The sequence below is a fragment of the Astyanax mexicanus genome, chromosome 11, assembly GCF_023375975.1.
Source record: "Astyanax mexicanus isolate ESR-SI-001 chromosome 11, AstMex3_surface, whole genome shotgun sequence".
In the NCBI taxonomy this organism is placed as follows: Eukaryota; Metazoa; Chordata; class Actinopteri; order Characiformes; family Acestrorhamphidae; genus Astyanax; species Astyanax mexicanus.
Genome location: NC_064418.1, coordinates 21,777,674 through 21,795,111, shown reverse-complemented (window position 1 = coordinate 21,795,111; position 17,438 = coordinate 21,777,674). Strand labels below are relative to the sequence as shown.

The 17,438-nt window shown below is 43.7% G+C and overlaps 1 protein-coding gene and 1 long non-coding RNA gene across 3 annotated transcripts in view; both read left to right on the top strand.

Annotated features, from left to right (window-relative positions):
* Nucleotides 1-17,438, top strand: part of LOC103044907 (glycerol kinase) — a 364,431-nt gene that overhangs the window by 74,147 nt on the left and 272,846 nt on the right. The window lies entirely within an intron of this gene.
* LOC125805056 (uncharacterized) lies at nucleotides 12,868-16,328 on the top strand. Its single transcript, XR_007441337.1, has 2 exons — nucleotides 12,868-13,351; nucleotides 14,839-16,328. It is a non-coding gene; the product is annotated as an uncharacterized LOC125805056 (long non-coding RNA).

The following is a 17,438-nucleotide window of genomic DNA, read 5'->3' as shown; positions in this document are numbered from 1 at the left end:
TGCCAGGCGGTTGCTAAGGTGTTGCTATGGTATCTGGGGTGGTTGCTAAGGTGTTGCTAGGTGGTTGCTAGGTGGTTGCTAGGGTGTTGCTAGGCGGTTGCTAAGGTGTTGCTATGGTATCCGGGATGGTTGCCAAGGTGTTGCTAGGTGGTTGCTAGGTGGTTGCTAGGGTGTTGCTAGGCGGTTGCTAAGGTGTTGCTATGGTATCCGGGGTGGTTGCTATGGTGTTTCTAGGTGGTTGCTAGGTGATGTATATGCATCAATTAGATTAAATGGTGTTTGCACGTTGCTACGCAACGTGCAAATACATCAATCAGCTATGCACGCTAGGTTGCTCTGGCCGTTCGGGGGTGTCCAAACTTTTGACCCGTGGCTCCATTACACACAGTACTGGGGGGCCGGGGTGTCCAAACTTTTGACCCATGGCTCCATTACACACAGTACTGGGGGGGGGCCGGGGTGTCCAAACTTTTGACCTAACGCTGATTTATCCCATAGCTGCTCCATACACTCACAGTACTGGAGTTCTAGCTACCTGTCCTTCGATCTAGCTGCCGTCCTCCGATTGGCCCCATTCATTCCAATGGGGCCACTTCGTACGACATTCGTACGAAATCCGTACGTCGTAACTTTTCGTAACGCATATTTTCGGAAAGAGCTCAATAAGTTCTACAGGTCCTCAATTGGTTTCATCTTCGTATTTCAAAAATTGCGACGTCCACGGGCGTGCAAAGTTCTGCCCATTCATTTTCAATGGTCAAAAAAACGCGTACTTACGAAGTTTTTACGAAAAACGTAAGTCCGATCGGAAAGCTGTATACAAGCCCACCATTCCCGATATGGACGCACGTTTTCTCTTTTGAACGAAGTCGATATTTCGAAAACTGCGGCACTAGTTAACCGGACAAAAAACAGGTGGAATAATAATAATAATAATAATAATAAGAATAAGACTTAAGAAGATCAATACTGTGATTGCATTACTGCAATCACACTAATAATAATAAGAAGAAGAAGAAGAATAAGACTTAAGAAGAACAATACTGTGATTGCATACTGCAATCACACTAATAATAAGAAGAAGAAGAAGAAGAAGAAGAAGAAGAATAAGACTTAAGAAGAACAATACTGTGATTGCATTACTGCAATCACACTAATAAGAATAAGACTTAAGAAGAACAATACTGTGATTGCATTACTGCAATCACACTAATAATAAGAAGAAGAATAAGACTTAAGAAGAACAATACTGTGATTGCATTACTGCAATCACACTAATAAGAAGAAGAAGAATAAGACTTAAGAAGAACAATACTGTGATTGCTTTACTGCAATCACACTAATAATAATAATAATAAGAAGAATAAGACTTAAGAAGAACAATACTGTGATTGCATTACTGCAATCACACTAATAAGAAGAATAAGACTTAAGAAGAACAATACTGTGATTGCATACTGCAATCACACTAATAAGAATAAGACTTAAGAAGAACAATACTGTGATTGCATACTGCAATCACACTAACTAGATTGCAGAAACTGCGAGTGTGATTGCAGTGCTGGCTGGTATCTGCTAAGGTGTTGCTAGGTGGTTGCTAAGGTGTTGCTAGGTGGTTGCTAAGGTGTTGCTATGGTATCCGGGTTGGTTGCTAAGATGTTGCTAGGTGGTTGCTAAGGTGTTGCTAGGCGGTTGCTAAGGTGTTGCTATGGTATCCGGGGTGGTTGCTAAGGTTTTGCTAGGTGGTTGCAAGGTGGTTGCTAAGGTGTTGCTAGGTGGTTGCTAGGTGGTTGCTAGGGTGTTGCTAGGCGGTTGCTAAGGTGTTGCTATTGTATCCAGGGTGGTTGCTAAGGTGTTGCTAGGTGGTTGCTAGGGTGTTGCTAGGCGGTTGCTAAGGTGTTGCTATGGTATCCGGGGTGGTTGCTAAGGTGTTGCTAGGTGGTTGCTAGGGTGTTGCTAGGCGGTTGCTAAGGTGTTGCTATGGTATCCGGGGTGGTTGCTAGGGTGTTGCTAGGTGGTTGCTAGGTGGTTGCTAGGGTGTTGCTAGGCGGTTGCTAAGGTGTTGCTATGGTATCTGGGGTGGTTGCTAAGGTGTTGCTAAGTGGTTGCTAGGTGGTTGCTAAGGTGTTGCTAGGCGGTTGCTAAGGTGTTGCTATGGTATCCGGGGTGGTTGCTAAGGTGTTGCTAGGTGGTTGCTAGGTGGTTGCTAAGGTGTTGCTAGGCGGTTGCTAAGGTGTTGCTATGGTATCCGGGGTGGTTGCCAAGGTGTTGCTAGGTGGTTGCTAAGGTGTTGCTAGGTGGTTGCTAAGGTGTTGCTATGGTATCTGGGGTGGTTGCTAAGGTGTTGCTAGGTGGTTGCTAAGGTGTTGCTAGGTGGTTGCTAAGGTGTTGCTAGGTGGTTGCTAGGTGGTTGCTAAGGTGTTGCTAGGTGGTTGCTAAGGTGTTGCTAGGTGGTTGCTAAGGTGTTGCTATGGTATCTGTGGTGGTTGCTAAGGTGTTGCTATGGTATCCAGGGAGGTTGCTAAGGTGTTGCTAGGCGGTTGCTAAGGTATTGCTATGGTATCCCGGGTGGTTGCTAAGGTGCTGCTAGGTGGTTGCAAGGTGGTTGCTAAGGTGTTGCTAGGCGGTTGCTAAGGTGTTGCTATGGTGTCTGGGGTGGTTCCTAAGGTGTTGCTAGGTGGTTGCTAAGGTGTTGCTATGGTATCTGGGGTGGTTGCTAAGGTGTTGCTAGTTGGTTGCTAAGGTGTTGCTAGATGGTTGCTAAGGTGTTGCTAGGTGGTTGCTAAGGTGTTGCTATGGTATCTGTGATGGTTGCTAAGGTGTTGCTAGGCGGTTGCTAAGGTATTGCTATGGTATCCGGGGTGGTTGCTAAGGTGCTGCTAGGTGGTTGCAAGCTGGTTGCTAAGGTGTTGCTAGGCGGTTGCTAAGGTGTTGCTATGGTGTCTGGGGTGGTTCCTAAGGTGTTGCTAGGTGGTTGCTAAGGTGTTGCTATGGTATCTTGGGTGGTTGCTAAGGTGTTTCTAGGTCGTTGCTAAGGTGTTGCTAGGCGGTTGCTAAGGTGTTGCTATGGTGTCTGGGGTGGTTCCTAAGGTGTTGCTAGGTGGTTGCTAAGGTGTTGCTATGGTATCTTGGGTGGTTGCTAAGGTGTTTCTAGGTGGTTGCTAAGGTGTTGCTAGATGGTTGCTAAGGTGTTGCTATGGTATCCCGGGTGGTTGCCAAGGTGTTGGTAGGTGGTTGCTAGGGTGTTGCTAGGCGGTTGCTAAGCGGTTGCTATGGATTCCGGGGTGGTTGCTAAGGTGTTGCTAGGTGGTTGCTAGGTGGTTGCTAAGGTGTTGCTAGGTGGTTGCTAAAGTGTTGCTATGGTATCCGGGGTGCTTGCTAAGGTGTTGCTAGGCGGTTGCTATGGTATCTGGGTTGGTTGCTAAGGTGTTGCTAGGTGGTTGCTAAGGTGTTGCTTGGTGGTTGCTAGGTGGTTGCTAAGGTGTTGCTAGATGGTTGCTAAGGTGTTGCTATGGTATCCGGGGTGGTTGCTAAGGTGTTGCTAGGTGGTTGCTAGGTGGTTGCTAAGGTGTTGCTATGGTATCCGGGGTGGTTGCTAAGGTGTTGCTAGGTGGTTGCTAGGCGGTTGCTAAGGTGTTGCTATGGTATCCGAGGTGGTTGCTAAATGGTTACTAGGCAGTTGCTAACGTATTCCACATGGTTGCTAAGTGGTTGCTAGGCACTTGCTAATGTTTTCCAGGTGGTTGCTAAGGTGTATCTAACTGGTTGCTAGGCAGTTGCTAATATTTCTAAAGTGGTTGCTAAGCAGTTGCTAGGCAGTTGCTAACGTTTTCCAGGTGGTTGCTAAGGTGTTGCTAACTGGTTGCTAGGCAGTTGCTAACGTATTCCACATGGTTGCTAAGTGGTTGCTAGGCAGTTGTGATCATTTCTAAAGTGGTTGCTAAGTGGTTTCTAGGCAGTTGCTAACATTTTCCAGGTGGTTGGTAAGGTGTTGCTAACTGGTTGCTAGGCAGTTGCTAACATATTCCAGATGGTTGCTGAGCGGTTGTGATCATTTCTAAAGTGGTTGCTAGGCAGTTGCTAATGTTTACCAGGTGGTTGCAAAGGTGTTGATAACTGGTTGCTAGGTTGTTGCTATCATTTCTAAAATGGTTGAAGTAGAGAAAAAGAGAGTGTTAAATGTAGAAGTACAGAAAAAGGGAGAGCAAGAAATAAAGAAGTAGGGAGAAAATTGCGAGAAAAAGAGAAAGAACACACGAGAATGTGAGAAAAAGAGTGACAAGTTGAGAGAAATATTGAGCGAGAAAAAGAGAATTAGAGAAAAAGGGACATCGAGAAATAAAGAAGTAGAGAAAGAAAGAGGAAGTAGTAGAGAGATAGATAGAAAGAGAAAGCAAGACATAGAAAAGTAGAGTGAAAGAGAAGTAGAGAGAAGAGCGAGAAATAAAGAAAGAGTAAGAGAGAATAGAGAAATAGAAAAGTAGCGAGAAAGAGAAATTGAGACGTAGAGAGAGAGAGAGTGAGAAATAGAGAAGTAGAGAGTAAAAGAGAGAGTGAGAAATAGAGACGTAGAGAGAGAGAGAAAGAGAGTGAGAAATTCAGAAGTAGAGTGAGAAAGAGAGTGAGAAATAGAGAAGTAGAGAGCAAAAGAGAGTGAGAAATAGAGAAGTAGAGAGAGAGAGTGAGAAAGAGAGAAAGAGAGAGTGAGAAATAAAGAAATGTAAAGAGCAAAAGAGAGAGTGAGAAATAGAGAAGTAGAGAGAAAAATATATAGAGACAGAGCGTGAGAAAGAGATAAGTAGAGAGCAAAAGAGAGTGAGAAATAGAGAAGTAGAGAGCAAAAGAGAGAGTGAGAAATAGAGACATAGAGAGAGTGAGAAATAGAGAAGTAGAGAGCAAAAGAGAGAGTGAGAAATAGAGAAGTAGAGAGAAAAATATATAGAGACAGAGCGTGAGAAAGAGATAAGTAGAGAGCAAAAGAGAGTGAGAAATAGAGAAGTAGAGAGCAAAAGAGAGAGTGAGAAATAGAGACATAGAGAGAGTGAGAAATAGAGAAGTAGAGAGCAAAAGAGAGAGTGAGAAATAGAGAAGTAGAGAGAGTGAGAAAGAGAGTGTGAGAAATAGAGACGTAGAGAGAGAGAGTGAGAAAGAAAGAGTGAGAAATAGAGAAGTAGAGAGCAAAAGAGAGAGTGAGAAATAGAGACGTAGAGAGAGAGTGAGAAAGAGAGAGTGAGAAATAGAGAAGTAGAGAGCAAAAGAGAGAGTGAGAAGTAGAGAGCAAAAGAGAGAGCGAGAAGTAGAGAGCAAAAGAGAGAGTGAGAAATAGAGAAGTAGAAAGCGAAAGAGAGTGAGAAATAGAGAAGTAGAGAGCAAAAGAGAGTGTGAGACTTCGACTTGAACACACCTTTAATTAAACACTGTCCATATAAAAAACAATGTTTAAAACTGAAAACAGAAAATAATTAAAAATAATTAAAAATAAACCAGAACAAAATAGAGAAAAACAAAATACAAAAAGAAAAACAAATCAGGGTCAATCAGTACACAGAGAAATCAGCTCACACATTTAGCACAAACCCTCCAAACTCCTCAGGTTCACAAAGCAAACCCCCAGCCCCCCACACAGCAAAGAACAAGTCCACATTATCAATGAGACTGTGATAGGCAAACTCAATACGAAGCCTCTTCATAATCAGCCCCCTGACCATCAAGACCGGGTCAGTACCCCCACGCCCTTTAATTTTGTTCTTTCTGTTGCTAGGTGGTTGCTAAGGTGTTGCTATGGTATCTTGGGTGGTTGCTAAGGTGTTTCTAGGTGGTTGCTAAGGTGTTGCTAGATGGTTGCTAAGGTGTTGCTATGGTATCCAGGGTGGTTGCCAAGGTGTTGCTAGGTGGTTGCTAGGGTGTTGCTAGGCGGTTGCTAAGCGGTTGCTATGGATTCCGGGGTGGTTGCTAAGGTGTTGCTAGGTGGTTGCTAGGTGGTTGCTAAGGTGTTGCTAGGTGGTTGCTAAAGTGTTGCTATGGTATCCGGGGTGCTTGCTAAGGTGTTGCTAGGCGGTTGCTATGGTATCTGGGTTGGTTGCTAAGGTGTTGCTAGGTGGTTGCTAAGGTGTTGCTTGGTGGTTGCTAGGTGGTTGCTAAGGTGTTGCTAGATGGTTGCTAAGGTGTTGCTATGGTATCCGGGGTGGTTGTGAGACTTCGACTTCAACACACCTTTAATTAAACACTGTCCATATAAAAAACAATGTTTAAAACTGAAAACAGAAAATAATTAAAAAATAATTAAAAATAAACCAGAACAAAATAGAGAAAAACAAAATACTAAAAGAAAAACAAATCAGGGTCAATCAGTACACAGAGAAATCAGCTCACACATTTAGCACAAACCCTCCAAACTCCTCAGGTTCACAAAGCAAACCCCCAGCCCCCCACACAGCAAAGAACAAGTCCACATTATCAATGAGACTGTGATAGGCAAACTCAATACGAAGCCTCTTCATAATCAGCCCCCTGACCATCAAGACCGGGTCAGTACCCCCACGCCCTTTAATTTTGTTCTTTCTAGTACACCATATGGCCAGTTTGGCAACACCATATAAAAAATTCAAAATCACCATTCTGTCTTTTTTGCCACAGAGTACTTAGGGCCAAAAATAAAAAGACTCTCATTAAAAGAGCCCAAAAATTTCAACCCCCAATCCTTGATTAAAACCAGAAGAGGACCCAGCTGCACACACTGGAGAAACACATGGAAAACTGTCTCTGAAGTCCCACAAAAAGGACAACCATCACCAAGTGAGGGACCAATCCGTGCCGCATGTCTGTTTGTAGCTATAATACCATGCACAATCCTCCACTGGAGGTCACCCACCCTCTTCTCAGTGGGTTTTTGTACAGGGACCGCCAGCTACCTTTAGGGGAAGAGTCAGTCTCAACAACCTCTGTCCACTTAGTCTCTCGCAGATCTCTCAGACTATGAAAGTTCAGTGCTTTAACACAGCCAACATACAATGCCCCCTTCTTCAGCGTGCTAAAAAGGCCTAGAGGCAGGGTGCCCAGCGACAAAAGCATCCCCCGACCCTCCTGCCAGCCCTCCCAGCCCAGGTCCATCACCAGCTCAGGGAACACACACTCTTCATTCTGGCACTGGTCAACAGGAGTGACATCCAAGTAGGTCTGTAAAGGGGCAGACAGGTCAGACTTCAGCTTGTTCAGTACCTGTGAAGCCAGGCGTACTGACCTAGGACCGACCATCTCTGCCAACTGTTCCTCTGATACCCAGTCCACACTCCTCCGTAAGTGGCAGACCTTAGAGATACCTTGTTCCAGCAGCCCAATCCTCACAGCCCCTGAAACCTGGTTGAGCGATGAAAAAAACGAGTTAAGAAACAGCGGCTCCTCAAAAATCCATCCAGATGGAGCAGCATCACTCTCCCTGGAAAAAGAGAAAAGCTGCCACGCCTCCACAGCCGCTAAATAGAAAGGAGTCAGGCCACCCAAATCCACTATTCCCAAACGAATAGAGAACAGGTGTCTGTCCAACCCCAATCTACCCGCAGCCCTCAGGAGAGCACAAGCAACATCCATCCAGCTGTGGGGATAATGATACAGCAGCTTTTGTACAGCCTGCAGCCGCAGTGCAGCAACTCTGGATCGAATATCAATTAACCCCTGTCCACCCTCCTGCACAGGGAGGTACAGGACTGCAGCTCTCAGCCAGTGTTGTCCACTCCAGAAGAAGTTCACCAGTGCCTTCTGAACAGCATCAATCAGATACCTTGGCGGATTAAGCACAGTGAACTTATGCCATAAAGCAGAAGCAATGAGGTTGTTGGCGACAAGAACTCGACCCCTATATGATAACTGGGGAAGCAACCAAGACCATTTAGACAACCTGGCACGAACCTTTTCAACTACACCTTCCCAGTTCCTGGCCTTAGCATAATCATTTCCCAACCACACCCCTAAAAACTTCAGCCCGGTCCGACTCCACTTAATACCACCTGGAAGTGCTGGTAAAGAGTACTCTCTACTAACAGAACCACACCAAAGTGCTTCTGTTTTATCCCAATTTAGCTTTGCAGAAGAGGCTGAACCATAAACCTGCAATGCTGTTTCTAGGGACACCACATCTTGCTCATGTCGTATTACTGCAGTAATGTCATCGGCATAGGCAGAAACCTTAATTAAACACTTCTCAATCTGTAAACCAGACAGTCTCTTCCTAAGCAAACAGAGAAGAGGTTCTACTACAAGTGAATACAATTGTCCAGACAGGGGGCAACCTTGCCTTATCCCCCTGCCAACAGGAACAGGAACGCTCAGACCACCCCTTACCTTGAGTAAACACACAGCACCCGAATATAACAGCTTAACCCAAGCAATAAAATCTCCAAAACCGAAAGCTCTCATGGTAGAAAAAAGATAATCATGATCTACATGATCAAAAGCTTTCTCCTGGTCAAGGGATAAAAAACCAAACTCCGATTTACACACTTTTGCATAGTCAACCATATCACGAAGTAAAAACAAATTATCATAAATAGATCTTTTCGGTACACAGTAAGTCTGATCTTCATGTATTACCCTTTGCAGGACCCCTTTTAACCTGTTTGCTATACAGCGTGATAAAATCTTATAATCAGAACATAGAAGTGATACAGGCCTCCAATTTTTTAAAAAACAGAGATCCCCCTTCTTTGGTAAAAGAGATAAAACAGCCCTCTGACAGCTCATTGGAAGTACACCAGCTTCAAAACTAGCCAGCAAAACTTCAAACAAGTCCTTCCCAATAATTCCCCAAAAAGTCTTATAAAAGTCAATTGGTAAACCATCAACACCAGGTGCTCGCCCAGAAGAGAGCTGGTAAACAGCCTTAGTAACCTCCTCAAAAGATAAAGCAGTGTCCAGTTCCTGTTGCTGCTGTCCATCCAGGTGAGGTAGATCCTCATGAAGAGTCTCAATGCACTGCTGATCCGGAGGGCGGGCCGTAAACAACTCAGCATAAAAACCCACAGCCAGCCTCTTCACCTCTACCAAGTCTGTCGTAACTGTCCCATCCTCCTTACGAACAGAGACCAGTGTCTTGTGCTGGGAATTAGACTTTTCAAGATTAAAAAAGAATGCAGTAGGGGCATCCATATCCTGCACAGACACAAACCTGGACCGAACCAAAGCTCCCTTCGCCTTTTTATGTAAAATGTCACTCAGTTCCTGCAGCTTCACAGTAAGTTCTGCCCGTAAGTCCACCACATTTTGTTGTATCATTACAGTGTGGATTCTGGTAATGTCCTGCTCCAGCACACCAACTGCACGTCTAAGATTGAAGGTAGAGAAAGCAGTAAACTCCTGGCAAAAGACCCGTATCTGGGCCTTCTCGAGAAATAAAGAAGTAGAGAAAGAAAGAGGAAGTAGTAGAGAGATAGATAGAAAGAGAAAGCAAGACAGAAAAGTAGAGTGAAAGAGAAGTAGAGAGAAGAGCGAGAAATAAAGAAAGAGTAAGAGAGAATAGAGAAATAGAAAAGTAGCGAGAAAGAGAAATTGAGACGTAGAGAGAGAGAGTGAGAAAGAGAGAAAGAAAGAGTGAGAAATAGAGAAGTAGAGAGTAAAAGAGAGAGTGAGAAATAGAGACGTAGAGAGAGAGTGAGAAAGAGAGTGAGAAATTCAGAAGTAGAGTGAGAAAGAGAGTGAGAAATAGAGAAGTAGAGAGCAAAAGAGAGTGAGAAATAGAGAAGTAGAGAGAGAGTGAGAAAGAGAGAGTGAGAAATAAAGAAATGTAAAGAGCAAAAGAGAGAGTGAGAAATAGAGAAGTAGAGAGAAAAAGATATAGAGACATAGAGCGTGAGAAAGAGATAAGTAGAGAGCAAAAGAGAGTGAGAAATAGAGAAGTAGAGAGCAAAAGAGAGAGTGAGAAATAGAGACGTAGAGAGAGTGAGAAATAGAGAAGTAGAGAGCAAAAGAGAGAGTGAGAAATAGAGAAGTAGAGAGAGTGAGAAAGAGAGTGTGAGAAATAGAGACGTAGAGAGAGAGTGAGAAAGAAAGAGTGAGAAATAGAGAAGTAGAGAGCAAAAGAGAGTGAGAAATAGAGAAGTAGAGAGCAAAAGAGAGAGTGAGAAATAGAGACGTAGAGAGAGTGAGAAATAGAGAAGTAGAGAGCAAAAGAGAGAGTGAGAAATAGAGAAGTAGAGAGAGTGAGAAAGAGAGTGTGAGAAATAGAGACGTAGAGAGAGAGTGAGAAAGAAAGAGTGAGAAATAGAGAAGTAGAGAGCAAAAGAGAGTGAGAAATAGAGAAGTAGAGAGCAAAAGAGAGAGTGAGAAATAGAGACGTATAGAGAGAGTGAGAAAGAGAGAGTGAGAAATAGAGAAGTAGAGAGCAAAAGAGAGAGTGAGAAGTAGAGAGCAAAAGAGAGAGCGAGAAGTAGAGAGCAAAAGAGAGAGTGAGAAATAGAGAAGTAGAAAGCAAAAGAGAGTGAGAAATAGAGAAGTAGAGAGCAAAAGAGAGTGTGAGAAGTAGAGAGCAAAAGAGAGAGTGAGAATTAGAGAAGCAGAGAGCAAAAGAGAGAGTGAGAAGTAGAGAAGTAGAGAGCAAAAGAGAGAGTGAGAAACAGAGAAGTAGAGAGCAAAAGAGAGAGTGAAAAGTAGAGAGAGAGTGAGAAAGAGAGAGTGAGAGAAGTAGAGAGAGAGTGAGAAAGAATGAGTGAGAGAAGTAGAGAGAGAGTGAGAAAGAGAGAGTGGTTGCTAAACAGTTAATAGGTGGTTGCAAAGCGCTGGCTGGGGTGCCCGGGGTGTCCAAACTTTTGACTGATAGCTGCTCCATACAGCAGCTCCTCCATACACTCACAGTACTGGAGGAGCAGGGGAGAGAAGGGGTTCCGTGCGCAGAGCTGCTCGTGTGTGAGATGGAACTCTGGGTCCCCCATTCATTTCTATGGGAAAACTTCGTACGACATTTGTACGAAAACCGTACGTTGTATCGCTTCGCAACCTATTAGTTTAAAGATCTTGATAAGATCTATTAGCTCGCCGAATTTGGTCTCCGTATCTCAAAAATTGTGACCGTCACGGACGTTCAAAATTCTCCCCCATTCATTCCTATGGGGAAAAAATGCGTACGTTTACGAAGTTTTTATGAAAACGGTACGATAAATTGCTCCAAAAAGCACAAGCAACGTAATTCACTATAGGTCCTACGATCCGTGAAAGTTTCGTGATTCTACGATAAAAGCTCTAGGAGGAGTAGCGTCCAGAAAAAAAGGCGTAAGAATAATAATAAGAAGAAGAAAACGAAGAACAGTAAGTTGGCTTTTCCAAGCCAACTTAATAAGAAGAAAACAAAGAACAATAAGTTGGGTTTTCCAAGCCAACTTAATAATAATAAGATTACGAAGAACAGTAAGTTGGCTTTTCCAAGCCAACTTAACTAGAAAAGGCAAAGTTCGTGAACGTACTTTAAGTTGGCTTGGAAAAGAACGCTAATAACGTTAAAAATTTTAAATGGTTGCTAAGCTGTTTCTGTCTGAAGAGTGTGAAGAGTCATTGATATGCTGTTAACCTTTGGCTAAACGCTAAATGCTAAAAATGCTGAAATCTAAAAACGTTTCGTTAAATGCTGAAATCTAAAAACGTTTGGTTCAACGATGAAATCTAAAACCTTTGGTTAAACGCTGAAATCTAAAAACATTTGTTCAAATGATGAAATCGTAAAACTTTTGGTTAAGCTTTTGATTGCTAATGTGTTGCTAGGTGGTTGCTATCATTTCTGAAGTGGTTGCTAAGCTGTTGCTAGGCAGTTGCTAATATTTTCCAGGTGGTTGCTAAGCTGTTGCTAACTGGTTGCTAGGCAGTTGCTAACATAAACCAGGTGGTTGCTAAAGTGTTGCTAGGTGGTTGCTAGGGTGTTGCTAGGTTGTTGCTAAGGTGTTGCTATGGTATCCGGGGTGGTTGCTAAGATGTTGCTAGGTGGTTGCTAACGGTTTGCTAGGTGGTTGCTAAGGTGTTGCTATGGTATCTGGGGTGGTTGCTAAGGTGTTGCTAGGTGGTTGCTAGGGTGTTGCTAGGTGGTTGCTAAGGTGTTGCTACTGTATCTGGGGTGGTTGCTAAGGTGTTGCTAGGTGGTTGCTAGGTGGTTGCTAAGGTGTTGCTATGGTATCCGGGGTGGTTGCTAAGGTGTTGCTTGGTGGTTGCTAGGTGGTTGCTAGGGTGTTGCTATGATATCCGGGGGGTTGCTAAGGTGTTGCTAGGTGGTTGCTAAGGTGTTGCTATGGTATCTGGGGTGGTTGCTAAGGTGTTGCTAGGTGGTTGCTAGGTGGTTGCTAAGGTGTTGCTAGGCGGTTGCTAAGGTGTTTCTAAAGTGGTTGCTAAATGGTTGCTAGGCAGTTGCTAGCGTTTTCCATGTGGTTGCTAAGTGGTTGCTTCGTGGTTGCTAGGCAGTTTCTGTCATTTCTAAAGTGGTTGCTAGGCAGTTGCTAACATATTCCACGTGGTTACTTAGTGGTTGCTAGGCAGTTGCTGTCATTTCTAAAGTGTTTGCTAAGCTGTTGCTAAGCAGTTGCTAACGTTTTCCAGGTGGTTGCTAAGTGGTTGCTAGGTAGTTGCTATAATTTTTAAAGTGTTTGCTAAGTGGTTGCTAGGCAGTTGCTATCATTTCTAGAGTGGTTGCTATGCAGTTGATAACGTTTTCCAGGTGGTTGCAAAGTGGTTGCTAGGCAGTTGCTAACGTTTTCCTAGTGGTTGTTAAGGTGTTGCTAAGTGGTTGCTAGGCAGTTGCTATCGTTTCTAAAGTGGTTGCTAAGTGGTTGCTAAGTGGTTGCTAGGCAGTTACTAACATATTCCACATGGTTGCTAGGTGGTTGCTAGGCATTTGCTAACATATTCCACATGATTGATAAGTGGTTGCTAGGCAGTTGCTAACATTTTTCAGGTGGTTGCTAAGCTGTTGCTATTTGGTTGCTAGGCAGTTGCTATCATTTCTAAAGTGGTTGCTAAGTGGTTGCTAGGCAGTTTCTAACGTTTTCCTAGTGGTTGTTAAGGTGTTGCTAAGTGGTTGCTAGGCAGTTGCTATCGTTTCTAAAGTGGTTGCTAAGTGGTTGCTAGGCAGTTGCTTTCATTTCTAACGTGGTTGCTAAGCTGTTGTTAGGCAGTTCCTAACGTTTTCCTGGTGGTTGCTAAGGTGTTGCTAACTGGTTGCTAGGCAGTTGCTTTCATTTCTAACGTGGTTGCTAAGCTGTTGTTAGGCAGTTCCTAACATTTTCCAGGTGGTTGCTAAGTGGTTGCTAGGAAGTTGCTAATGTATTCCAGGTGGTTACTAAGTGGTTGCTAGGCAGTTGCTAACGTTTTCCAGGTGGTTGCTAAGGTGTTGCTAAGTGCTTGCTAGGCAGTTGCTAACGTTTTCCAGGTGGGTGCTAAGGTGGTTGCTAAGCAGTTAATAGGTGGTTGCTAAACCCTGGCTGGGGTGCCGGGGTGTCCAAACTTTTGACTGATAGCTGCTCCATACAGCAGCTCCTCCATACACTCACAGTACTGGAGGAGCAGGGGAGAGAAGGGGTTCCGTGCGCAGAGCTGCTCGTGTGCGAGATGGAACTCTGGGCCCCCCATTCATTTCTATGGGGAAACTTCGTACGACATTTGTACGAAAACCGTACGACGTATCATCAGTTGGCAGTTGCTAATGTTTTCCAGGTGGTTGCTAAGTGGTTGCTAAGCTGTTACTAGGCAGTTTCTAACGTTTTCCTGGTGGTTGCTAAGGTGTTGCTAGGGTGTTGCTAGGCGGTTGCTAAGGTGTTACTATGGTATCCGCAGTGGTTGCTAAGGTGTTGCTAGGTGGTTGCTAAGGTGTTGCTAGGTGGTTGCTAAGGTGTTGCTATGGTATCCGGGGGGGTTGCAAGGTGGTTGCTAGGGTGTTGCTAGGTGGTTGCTAAGGTGTTGCTATGGTATCCGGGGTGGTTGCTAAGGCCTTGCTAGGTGGTTGCTAGGGTGTTGCTAGGTGGTTGCTAAGGTGTTGCTATGGTATGCGGGGTGGATGCTAAGGTGTTGCTAGGTGGTTGCTAGGCAGTTGCTATCATTTCTAAAGTGGTTGCTAAGTGGTTGCTAGGCAGTTGCTAATGTTTTCCTAGTGGTTGTTAAGGTGTTGCTAAGTGGTTGCTAGGCAGATGCTATCGTTTTTAAAGTGGTTGCTAAGCTGTTGCTAGGCAGTTTCTAACGTTTTCCTGGTGGTTGCTAAGGTGTTGCTAACTGGTTGCTAGGCAGTTGCTATAATTTCTAAAGTGATTGCTAAGTGGTTGCTAGGCAGTTACTAACGTTTTCCTAGTGGCTGCTAAAGTGTTGCTAAGTGGTTGCTAGGCAGTTGCTATCATTTCTAAAGTGGTTTCTAAGTGGTTGCTAGGCATTTGCTAACGTTTTCCAGGTGGTTGCTAAGTGGTTGCTAAATGGTTGCTAGGCAGTTGCTTTCATTTCTAAAGTGGTTGCTAAGTGGTTGCTAGGCAGTTGCTAACGTTTTTCTAGTGGTTGTTAAGGTGTTGCTAAGTGGTTGCTAGGTAGTTGCTATCATTTCTAAAGTGGTTGCTAAGCTGTTGCTAGGCAGTTTCTAACGTTTTCCTGGAGGTGCTAAGGTGTTGCTAACTGGTTGCTAGGCAGTTGCTATAATTTCTAAAGTGGTTGCTAAGTGGTTGCTAGGCAGTTGCTAACGTTTTCCTAGTGGTTGCTAAGGTGTTGCTAAGTGGTTGCTAGGCAGTAGCTAACGTTTTCCTAGTGGTTGTTAAGGTGTTGCTAAGTGGTTGCTAGGCAGTTGCTTTCATTTCTAAAGTGTTGCTAGTTGCTAACGTTTTCCAGGTGGTTGCTAAGGTGGTTGCTAAGCAGTTAATAAGTGGTCGCTTAGCCCTGGCTGGTGTGCCGGGGTGTCCAAACTTTTGACTGATAGCTGCTCCATACAGCAGCTCCTCCATACACTCACTGTACTGGAGGAGCAGGGGAGAGAAGGGGTTCCGTGCGCAGAGCTGCTCATGTGCGAGATGGAACTCTGGGAAAACTATTAATTTAAAGATCTCGATAAGATCTATAAGCTCACCGAATTTGGTGTTCGTATCTCAAAAGTTGGGGCGGTTACGGATGTTTAAAATTTCGCCCCATTCATTCCTATGGGAAACAAATGCGTACGATTACGAAGTTTTACGAAAACCGTACGATGTACCGCTTCAAAAAGCACAAGCAACCTAATCGGGTATAGGTCCTACGATACTGAAAAATTTTGTGATTCTACGTAGGGTTGTCACGATACCAAACTTTTGACTTCGATACCGATACTAACTGTAGTATCACGATTTTCGATACTAAAACGATACTTGGAAGAAGAAAAAAACTAAAAAAATATCTGAACATAAAATGTTTATTTTTGACTGAACTGGATTGAACACTGAACAACACCGATTGAACAATCGGTGCAAACGTTTTTATTCTAAAATTAAACATTTGAACAAAAAACAAGTTTCGTTATTATAACCTTAACTATAACATAATTATCTAAACACTTCCTAAAAAACTAAAACCAAAACCAGAGGTAATGGTAGCCTGACTATGTGAACCTGACGGGCGGGCAGAAGTTAAGTTCTGAATAAGGAAAATAAAGAGACAGAAGAACATTACAATGTTATGTTCATTTTAACACTTACTGCTCCGTTTTATTAATCAACCGTTTACCGTTTTTAATAAGCCCATGTTCAGTGTACAGACAGAGTGTATCTTGACTAACTCCACTAACCTGTCGACTTCTCAGCTCTTTGTAGAGATCAGGGTGCTTGTCTGCTTAATGCTCAGCCAGGTTGCTGGTGTTCCCTCCTCTGTAGAGGTTAGATCGGGCCCAAAAAATCCGACCCGACCCAGCCCGAGCCCGTGCACGTTCTGCCCGAGCCCGACCCAACCCAAACCATAAACTGGCTGTTTTCAGGCTGTTTGAATGAGCGAAATATGATCAGAATTATGTTAAATAATACTGTAACAAAGAAGCATAGAACTATTATTTAATTAAAATGATTTTTCTAAACACAGTGCTGCAGGTCAAACGCGGAGGCGTTCACGTGCGAGAGAGAGAGAGAGACACAGAGAGAGAGACACACACAGAGAGAGACACAGCGAGAGTGAGAGAGAGATTTGCGTGTTCTGATGTGAGCTACTCACAGGTAAAGGTTCTCTTTGATCTCCTCCTGCTCATATTCTAGTCCCACACATAACGCTTCGCGGATAGAATCGGCACAACACCCCCCGCTGTACAACTGCGGGAGTGAAAACAGCGTTTATAAATAAAGTAGTTTAGTTTCACTTTCAGTTTTCGTTATTTTCGTTATTTTATTTAAAAATAAAAATATTAATAAAAAACAGACGCCTACATCTCAGACTATTTTTCTGGAGCCCGAACCCGACCCGGCCCGAGGAATGTGGTGGGAAATCTCTGGGTAATCAAACTGGGTTTGTGGTGTTGGTCGGATTCCCTTCTTCATCAGCGATGTAAGCAAAATTTGCCCACACTTCACTCCTCGCGCCTGTTTTGTCCACAAGTCGCGGACGAGAGACATCTGTTATTTTAGCCGTCGCCATTCTACATTCGCTGCTGCTCTGCTGGCTTGCACATGCGTGTGTCGCTCTCAACCGAGTCAAATGAATCGATTCACACGTGAATCGATTCATTTGTTCAGAATACTAAGTTTATCTGAATCCTGCCACACCGACTGCTGCGGTGTGAATCAGTTTTCTTATGAACTGAATCAAATTGCGCCTACTAATTTGACTCATTTGAAGCTAGTGACTGGACTATATACAGTATCGAAAGCATCGAACACTAAAGAACCGAATCGTTTGTGATGACGTAGTATTGAAAAAGAATCTAACCTTCGGTACACCGTGCAACTCTAATTCTACGTCAAAAGCTGTGGGAGGAGTAGTGTTTTAAATTTTGTTGCGAGAATAATAATAATAATAATAATAAGTAGAATAAGAAGATTGCGAAGAACAAGAAGTTGGCTTTTCCAAGCCAACTTAAAAAGTAGAATAAGAAGATTACGAAGAACAAGAAGTTGGCTTTTCCAAGCCAACTTAACTAGAAAAGGCAAAGTTCGTGAACGAACTTTTAAGTTGGCTTGGAAAAGTACGCTAATAACGTTGAAAAGTTAAAATGGTTGCTAAGTGGTTGCTAGGCAGTTGTGATCATTTCTAAAGTGGTTGCTAAGCGTTTGCTAGGCAGTTGCTAACGTTTTCCAGGTGGTTGCTAAGGTGTTGCTAAGCGGTTGCTAGGCAGTTGCTAACATATTCCACATGGTTGCTAAGTGGTTGCTAGGTGGTTGCTAAGCAGTTGCTAATATTTTCCAAGTGGTGGCTAAAGTGTAGCTAACTGGTTGCTAGGCAGTTGCTATCATTTCTAAAGTGGTTGCTAAGTGGCTGCTAGGCAGTTGCTA